The sequence below is a fragment of the Alosa sapidissima genome, chromosome 3, assembly GCF_018492685.1.
Source record: "Alosa sapidissima isolate fAloSap1 chromosome 3, fAloSap1.pri, whole genome shotgun sequence".
NCBI classification, from domain to species: Eukaryota; Metazoa; Chordata; class Actinopteri; order Clupeiformes; family Clupeidae; genus Alosa; species Alosa sapidissima.
Window position 1 is genome coordinate 41,000,631 of NC_055959.1, and position 10,000 is coordinate 41,010,630.

Here is a 10,000-nt window from a genome sequence, read left to right on the forward strand (position 1 = left end):
TCTATCTATCTATCTATCTATCTATCTATCTAAAGTATCTATCTATCTAAAGTATCTATCTATCTATAGTATCTATCTATCTATCTATCTATCTAAAGTATCTATCTATCTATCTATCTAAAGTATCTATCTATCTATCTATAGTATCTATCTATCTATCTATCTAAAGTATCTATCTATCTACCTATCTATCTATAGTATCTATCTATCTATCTATCTATCTATCTGCATGCATTTGAAAATATCACTGCATGCCAATGTTTACTAACTGATTCCAGATTTCGATGCGGACTTCGACGTTGCAGCCCATTTGAAAATCTCACTGTCATCTGTTTAGTTCGCCTCTGGCCTCGCATATATCAGATACTCCGATGTGATTGGTGCAGCTCGGCTCCAAGAGCATGGGTAATGAGCATCATTACTGGTTGCCAGAGTGACTCGCTGAGCAAATTCAAATTGGGCTTTCGCAAGTTCTCTGGATTTCCAGGGTATGTAGGATATGAATCTGATATGGTACGGTATGCACAATATGAATTTGAATGGTACGGTATGTACAGTGGGTACTACTTTGAATTGTCCGGCTTCACGTGTGATTATCACATGGCCTCACGCATGAATCACGCGTCTTTTATTTATATTTCCCCAGTGAAGCTGCAATGACCCAAACAACCACCAGGTGGGACTTGAGAGCAGGTTTATGTGTATGTTTAACGTTTTTTCAGCTGTTTCCACAATATTACCCCCTGATGAGCTTTCATTTTGATGGCTGATAGGCCTACAGTACGTCTCCTGCGACAGTCCCAACATTAAGCACTATAATCAAACAATTACCGGTAGGCCTAAATCCCGAAGCAAACGGAACATCTTATGCTTTTAATATAGCCTAGGGCTGGCTTAATTCAATACATGCATCTGAATGTATATGATGGGATAGGATCAGACTATTTATGATACATAAGTCATGAATTAACAACAGACGTGTGTCAAAAATTTACTTTATTTTCCATATGGAGAAATAAGATGAGCAATATGCGCCAATGGAAGCAAAGAGTCGAACCAAGGTCAGACAAGAGAAAAGCCCTCAAACCTGAAAAAACATGAGGTAAAAATGCAAAACAGCACAAAAACAAACTAAACTAACACTCATAGGCACACACACGCACACACACACACGCACACACACACACACACACACACATATTTTGGTATTGCAACATCATTGTATGAGTATGAGTGGCGTTACAACTAACCCCGCTGGGTCACAATTGTTATAAGAGATGAGCTAGCTCCTGCTATGAGATAAGCTAGCTCCTGCTATGGGTCACAATTGTTATAAGAGATGAGCTAGCTCCTGCTAAGAGATGAGCTAGCTCCTGCTATGAAGATGAGCTAGCTCCTGCTATGAGATAAGCTAGCTCCTGCTATGAAGATGAGCTAGCTCCTGCTATGAGATAAACTAGCTCCTGCTATGAGATGAGCTAGCTTGATAAGCTAGCTCCTGCTATGGGATAAGCTAGCTCCTGCTATGAAGATGAGCTAGCTCCTGCTATGGGATAAACTAGCTCCTGCTATGAGATAAGCTAGCTCCTGCTATGGGTCACGATTGTTATAAGAGATGAGCTAGTTCCTGCTATGAAGATGAGCTAGCTCCTGCGATGAAGATAAGCTAGCTCCTGTGATGAAGATGAGCTAGCTCCTGCTATGAGATAAGCTAGCTCCTGCTATGGGTCACAATTGTTATAAGAGATAAACTAGCTCCTGCTATGAAGATGAGCTAGCTCCTGCGATGAAGATAAGCTAGCTCCTGCGATGAAGATGAGCTAGCTCCTGCTATGAGATAAGCTAGCTCCTGCTATGGGTCACAATTGTTATAAGAGATAAACTAGCTCCTGCTATGAAGATGAGCTAGCTCCTGCGATGAAGATAAGCTAGCTCCTGCGATGAAGATGAGCTAGCTCCTGCTATGAAGATGAGCTAGCTCCTGCTATGAGATAAGCTAGCTCCTGCTATGGGTTACAATTGTTATAAGAGATGAGCTAGCTCCTGCTATGAAGATGAGCTAGCTCCTGCTATGAGTTGACTACATGTTTCAAAACGGTGTTCATTTTTAGCCTACAAGACAGTTATTAAGATCAAGGTGATTCACGCAGCTGGGTGAAATGTAAGTACAACTGCAGCCGCTTGGGGGCAGCATAGTCTGCTGTGGCGTTCCACGGTCGAACCGGACGGCCCATTCGACAGCAAGGGCTGTGATTGGCCGAGTTTTCAGTGTGTTTCTTTGTGTTTTTAGCAGCCCCTGCAACATGCTAGTCCACTGTAGCCTAAGCTTTGTACATAATGTTAAACATAGTTTTGGATTCAGTGGCAAGATTTCTTGATTGTACAGTGCCTGTCTCTCAGTAATGTTTTAAAATGAGAGCTTCGTCAGCTGGCAGTAGGCTACTTTGTCGGTAGTCATGAGAAGTTCGCTTGCTAACAGAACATAAATATGCTGCCCAGAAACCTTGTGAATAGTTCTGATTTGTTTTTACTACACTAACGAGGTTGAAATATAGCCTTTGCCTACAGCATCTCCTTAACAGTAATGTTAACAAAATGACAGCATTCATATGACAAAGGAAAACGAATTCGGTCACTCAAGACTGTGCCACAGCAACCAGTGTAGGCTACATTCCTACCCAATAGGCTACTCGAAGCAGATAGCGTTGTTTGACGGTCGAGTGGGTTAATGCACGTATATCCAGAACAGGTCTGCAACTTTCAGGCAGTTCTGAGTTCGAATCTAGGCAGGAGCAGAGCCATATGAAGGCCTAGGCCTATTGTTATCATTTTTTGCAAGGTGTTGCTCCTGGCAATACTTGTTTATGCGCATACGGGAGTAAAACGACTGTTACGCGCTGTTACAACTGTAGGCTACAATGATTGCAATACAAAAATATGCGCGTGTTAGTTTAGTGATTTTTTTGCACTTTTGCCTCATGTGTTTTCAGGTTTGAGGGCTTTTTTGGCAAGATTGACCTTGGTTAGACTCTGCATATGTTATTTCTCCGTATGGAAAATAAAGTCAATTTTCGACACACGTCTGTTATTAGTTCAATAAGAAGTGTTGCTTGTTAAAACATGTGACTAGTGAAACTCAAATGATTTTAGAAATATTTAGCCAAAGCCAAAAAGTGTTAGAGAGAAGGAGAGACGCCGGTGCAGCTCAGATGTCTTCTTAATTTTCTTTATTCTTTAGTAAAAGGTGCAGAACATTATTAAACTTTAAAGACAGAATACGCAAGCAGGCACATAACTAGGCTACTTGTTGTTTTCTTTTACTCGGCTATCTATATATGGTTATCAGCACACAATGTTGGGCTAATTCACTAGTTATGGATATCACAAGTTTAAACAACGAAAACAGAAAGGATGGAGACAGCAAAGCTAGAGGAGTTATTCCAGATGGGCAAGAACAAGGTAGGCAATTGGTGTGCTTGTCAGAACGTTAGATTACAGCTGTTTAAAGCCAGACGTCACGGTACGCTAGAACAAAACTAAAGGTAACTTTAGCTATAGGGCTGTATCAATTTGTCCAAATTAATAGGTCATCGTAGACATTGTTGTTGTATTATTGCATGTGGATATTGTTATGCTATGTAGGCTACTTTTTTTGCAATGCACAGACCTAAAACCGGGAAACGGACAAATATTGTACATGCGTGAATTTGTTTTTGCGGGGGTGGGGGTGGGTGGGTGTACGTACTATAGCTCTCTCTCTCTCTCTCTCACACACACACACACACACACAGTACCTTTCTTAGCCACAGTTAATTTTAGTGGTGATATGTGTTATGGACATTGTTATGCACATTATTGACTGCGTTTATTCTCATCAATGTCAGTCCATGAATGCATATTGATCAGTTGTTAACTAATACTGTAGGCCTAGAAGTTGCATTTGAAAATGTTACTGTTGTAGGCTGTTTGTTTTTTATTTCAGCCACACTGTTTTAAAGTGGTTAGGACCATTACACACCAATTTTGAATAAGCCATACTGCAATCCCGATTTCATGGTTGCACCATGCACATGTTCGCCGATTATGTGGCCCTCAGTAACCTATAAATTCAATGATGTGGCCCTCTATGAAAATGAGTTTGACAACCCTGCTCTAAAATATCTGTCCTGGCCTGGTTGCACCGGATTGTGGCCAAACAACAGAAGCGCGGAGAACCCTCCTTTGTCTACCAAAAGTGTTACTTTGTGCCCCGCGCTCCCCCACTGCTTGTGAAAGAAGGGGGTGGGGGAGGGGGGCTTAACATGAAAAAGCTTAATGTCCCAAAACGGCAAAGTCATAATGGTAGGCTACAGGAAGTGGGGGGAGGGTATGGGATGACCAGAGCCGTCTTCGCTGTGCTATTCAGAAAGCATCTTATTGTCTTTCCAGGCGCACACAGCTCGTTATAGCCTATCGAGTGCCTTAGCAGATAGGCTCTGCTCTTGGGTTTGGCCTCACAGTGAACTCAACCCTCTTGTTGCTTGCAGTTTGTTAAATAAAGCGATGCAGATTACATTATTTATTTCTGATTAATTGCGTCTTTTTTGCAACATCTGCTTGTTAGGCTGGCCTACTGTCAATGTCCTGTACAGGTAAATGTTCAACAATTGCTGGTGTAGGCCTACAGGCTATTAATCAATTAGGGACTGTTCGTTATTTATTTAAGGGGCTACCGGAGGAGTTTTGGGAGCGTTAGTCAAAAAAGACGTGACCCTCCCTCGCCAGCAAGACATTTTTCTATGACCCTCCAAAATGATTGAGAAAAAACGCATGACCCTCCCCAGTCCCAACAATTAAGGCTATTGATGCCTTCTGTCTACTGGGTCAATTTGGGAGCTTGCATGCTACGACTCCTTCCTTGAAATGCCTTGAAAAGGCTGTCGTTTGCACAATTTCACAAATAATCACTGGGACCGAAACAAACCTGTCAACTTTTCCTGGGTTTATTGCGTATTTTAACTTTTTCCTCGCTGTCTTAGGAGGAGCTGCAGGGCCGTCGCAAGGGGTGCGAGGCCCTGTACGAACTTGACAGATGCATGAACTTACGTGCATGAAATCATGCGATAGCTTACTTTAGGCTACACATAGCCAAGGCTACCGTCGGTGCATTTTAATAGTAGCCTAGTCTAATAAGCTACACCAGCTTGTCTTTAAGAGGGGAAATTGTATAGCCTATAACATTAGCTGAGTCACATATTTGGCCATATGGTGTTTATCATAGGCTAGGCCTACATCATGAAACCAAATAGTGTAACAAAGGCGAACACTTTAACAGGGGAAATTAATTGGGCATGAATCATTGTGCTGAACGGTATTTGTCAATGCAGAAACACACACGACATTCAAATTGTTGATAAGATGTGCACTATGGAAATCGGTCTGTAGGCTAACAATGTACTTGTACAGGTAAATGTTCAACAATTGCTGTACAGGCTATAATCAATTAGCTAAATCATTTGTCAAGCTGTTTAAATTCGTGCTACATTCAAACACAAAAGGTGCTTTGATATCTTTTTCGTTTAAACGTCGGCAAGCAGGCATGCTGCGGTTGCAATGAATGAGGATAATTAGTTTTATCTGCGGATTTATTTTTTGCATTATTTTGAATATGACTCCAATCTCAACAGCACTTTCCACACAACAATTGCATCTACATTTTCATATTATAATGTTTTGTCAAGTGTAAGCTTAAACTACCGTGATCAATTTAAGTTCCCGTGCCCCCGCTGAAAGTCTCATGCGCTTATCGTTACACTATCAAATCTATAAGTAACCGTGACAAATAGGGTATAAGATATATAAACTCACGCTATTGTATTATCATATATGTTTGGTAATGGCTCAGCTTTCTCTGATTGTTCTACTGACTTGGAAAATGCATCATGGAAGCAGTAAGTCAAGTCGCATCAAAAATAGTAGTGGCAGAACTCCAAAGTGACACCTTGTGGTTGTTTGTGTCAACTGCAGTTTGTGCCATTTCTGCTGAGAAAATGGGGTGCGTGATTCCTGAAGGAACCCGTCCAAATTTAACTGGGACCCACTGTAGCACCTAGACGTTTACGTTGCTGTGAAAACACCTCCATACTGACTGAACATTTGTGGAACACCGTCTCATAGTAATGTGGTTAACTGACCAATAGCATGCGGCCGATCAACCCTCTGCAACTAGGAAAAACACACACACACTTTCCTTTCCAACTCTCTCTCAGCACAAACACTGTGTGACCTTTATCTCTGTGTGTATGAGACCGTGTGTGTGTGTGTGTGTGTGTGTGTGTTCGAAAAGTTAATGTGAATTCATCATGCAAGCTCACACCAGACACTGTTCTGAATACACATAGGGAGATTATCAAACCTGCGAGCACACACACACCACACGAGTATCGAGTGTACTAAAACGTCTACTGAGAAATCTAGAACCTAACCAAAGATCTAATGAGAAATCTAGAACCTAACCAAAGATATAATGAGAAATCTAAAACCTAAATATTTTGGCTTTATCTCTTAAAGAGGAATGACTGAAAATAAAGAGAATTCCGATTCAGTGGATCCTCTCTGAGAACGCACACGTGCGCACACACACACACACACACACACACACACACACACACAGTACTGGCAGAAACAGTAGAAATCAACATCTGCTCCATGCAGAAAGATGCTGATTGATGAAAAATTCATGCTGTCGCATTGCAGGATGTCTTTGTGTATGTGTATATGTGTGTGTGTGTGTGTATTTGAAACAGTGCTTATGTGCCTTTGTGTTTGAGAAAGCGTGCGCTTGTTTGCGTTTGACAGAACAAGTCTGTCTGTCAAGTCTGACTATGCATGTGTTTGTGTGTGTGTGTGTGTTAAAGAGAGGAAGTGGTCTCAGCATGGAAGCACTGTGTTCATTAGCACACGCCCCCTGATGTGTGAGCGTCAGGTCCGACGTCAGATGACAAGGCGTCAGGTGTCAGGGCCACGTCTGTCCGTCAGACTGATAGAGCCATAGAGACGTGTGTTGTTTAAATGTGCTTTATAAATAAACTTTATTTATAAATATATGATTATATGATACAGACGTATGTCGTTTAAATGTGCTTTATAAATAAACTTTATTCACAACAAACCTAAAAATAAGATTCATGACAGAGAGCCATGAAATCTTAATGAGTCTGAATACCCAACGATGCCCACACACAGACACACACACACATACACTGAGCGGATAGTGGAAGGCCTGTCTGAAGGTCTCCATGGGTCAGTGAGCTGAAGCCGATGCTGCTGTCTCCTTGGAAACAACATCACAGCACTGAACACACATACACTCTGTCCGTGTCTATGTGTGTGTGTGCGTGAGAGTGTGTGTGTGTTTGTATCTGTGTGTGTGTGTACCTGGGATGTTGTGGATGGTGATGGCGAGGAGTGTGTGTGTACCTGGTATGTTGTGGATGGTGATGAGTGTGTGTGTGTGAGTGAGTGAGTGAGTGAGTGAGTGAGTGTGTGTGTGTGTGTGTGTGTGTCAGGGATTAAAGTGAAAAAAAATTGTTTGACTGAACTTTTTTCAGGCCATAAGTCATACGTTGTTCTTATCTACCTATAGAGATAGCACCCCTTTTGCGGTCGCGACCTATTGGTTTTTAATGTACAAAAAGATGCAAACAGCAAAGTAAAGGGAGTATTCGCCTTATTCACACGGCGGCCATTGTTTAAACCAAAACGAGGCTACATGGTACACTTACTATATAATTAATGCCACCTACAGGTGAATGCATAGAACATAACAATCCTATGGTTTGTGTACCCTGTAGCCTCGTTTTAGCCGCCAATGGCCGCCATGTGAATAAGGCAAATTGAGAGTGTTCTTGATTGAGATAGAGTTTTCCTGATGAACAAAAATATATTTTAGTACCATCCCTGACCATTGCTGATTAGCCATTGCTGTTCTTTTCTACTGCAGCAATATTGTAGAAAGGCTTTAACACACTCTTATTTAATTACTTCAGGCCAAAAGTGTTTAAAGGGGAGATTTTTTTCTTGTTAATATGCAATTCAACACCAAGTAAAATCTATAAAATCAAGTTTGCAAGACTTCCCATTTCCTCATCAAAGTAACGAACCAGAACATTCTAGATATTGTTCATATTTTCATTTGTTGCCTCATCCGCATTTAATGAAAACATGGTAATTTTGACAACTCAGTTTTTGACAACTCAGTTTTCCAAGATAACGACAATCTGGACACGGTGCTTTTGTCTTCAGCAACAGATTGTATAAGGTTGACAAGAGGTTGCGATATGGTGAGGGACAGGTCGTGTTGCGCTATGAAAGAACATGCGTAGCCTACTTTCTAAACGTAAAAACGGTCAGCCATAGATAAACGTAGCCTACCTCTGTCGTGGTGGCTAGTTGCACCAGGTAGGTAAGATGTCCTGAAGTGCACAAACGTTAACCTTATGGCGGTCTTCTGATTGGTGGCGTGCTAAAACGTTTTCCTATTGCATCCATAAACAATTTTCTTGCAGCGAACCACACAAAAGCAAACCCCTGGCACTTTAATTTCTTTACACCATGGCTTGTTAGTTCTCCCCCGTTTCCAACAGCTTCCCATCTCCATTTATTTTTTAACTTTTGACACCTGCCTTCCTTTAGCAACAACGCATCCATGACAGCTAGTGGCCTTGCCAAATAGACGCACACAAATCATGACGCTAATATGCGAGGTTCTGGTAGGCCTATTGGTTATGGTTTTGTGCTATAAATTAATAATATTTTATAGCAAAGTTTTTTAAGTTGACTATTTTAATTGTATGGTTATTTTTTGTCAACATACACTCACAACCTACTGTCGTTAAAAGTGAGGCCTAAGCAAAATAGGCTAAAAGGCTGTCTGTGCGTCACAAACAGACTGACCCCCTTACTCAACAGTTCGCAATGATGACAGTGATATTATTATTTTTGATATTATTATTACCTTCCGTCGCAAATTGTGAAAAACATTGTTGTACATGTCATAACAGACGGGATAATAAATTGCATAGGCTACGGTTTATATTGCGTCGCTTTACACATAATGTTAGTTGCATTGATTAAAAACTGTAACAATAATAGTAGCCTACATCGGGTGGCATAGAAGGCTATCTGTTTAAGTCATAGGTGACACCCAAAATGAATGACCTCCCCTGACAAGAGTTCGCGATAGTAAGAAATTGTCTACATTGATGCACGGAAAGAACACAGCCTACGCTTCTTCTCAGGAGCGTGCGGTCCATATGGGCAGGTGGGGCAGCGAACTACCTGAAGCATCCTCCACAAAAAATAGTTCTTCAGTAAATCATTGCTCCAAGTCTACTTTTAATAATGTGATTGTCACATTAATTATCTGTAGTTTCTGTAGGCTTTCCAACTATTTTTGGTCTATTGACATCAACTTTTGGATGATGATGGCGATTCTCGTTGAGTGTAATGTGTCATGTAATGTTGGGGCAGGGCACCTCGACGATCGCATTCCTCAATAATTTATCGTATAACCCTGGCGGCTTTAAAGAGGATTGCAATCCGCGCTAAAAGACGCCTGTATGGTCGTAAAGTAGTCTGCCCCATGGTCATATTCTAGAACTGCTCAAATGATTCCGCCAGTTATAAATTAGGCCTATCGTTTCATTTCAAGATGCAGAAATGGCGAGTAGTGTTGCACCTGTTAACCGTGTTGAGTTTCTGTTAAATTAGGTTTAAATTAGAAGATACGTTAGCTAACCCTGGTGTCTTCCTTGGTTTAGCTTCTAGTGGATTTAATAGCATCTTTTGACAGCGCAAAAACGAGAAGGCAACGGTGTTCAAAGGTATGGCATAGGTTGCTGCAGAGAATGAGGTATATCCTATAATATAGCCTAGTTTCTACAGCGAGTGGTCAGACAATTATCCATAACACCCAACTGTCTTGAGTTGCAGTTATAAAACCCAACTACTTAAAAATATT

At 41.2% G+C, this 10,000-nt stretch overlaps 1 protein-coding gene and 1 long non-coding RNA gene across 5 annotated transcripts in view; one reads left to right on the plus strand and one right to left on the minus strand.

The window, feature by feature from the left end:
- The window catches only part of LOC121705697 (zinc transporter ZIP11-like), a 60,164-nt gene that overhangs the window by 12,138 nt on the left and 38,026 nt on the right, over positions 1-10,000 (minus strand). The window lies entirely within an intron of this gene.
- Positions 1-10,000, plus strand: part of LOC121705698 — an 18,717-nt gene that overhangs the window by 2,051 nt on the left and 6,666 nt on the right. Inside the window, exon 2 of the long non-coding RNA XR_006030869.1 lies at positions 4,527-4,529. This is a non-coding gene — a long non-coding RNA (uncharacterized LOC121705698). The remainder of the gene's footprint in view (positions 1-4,526; positions 4,530-10,000) is intronic.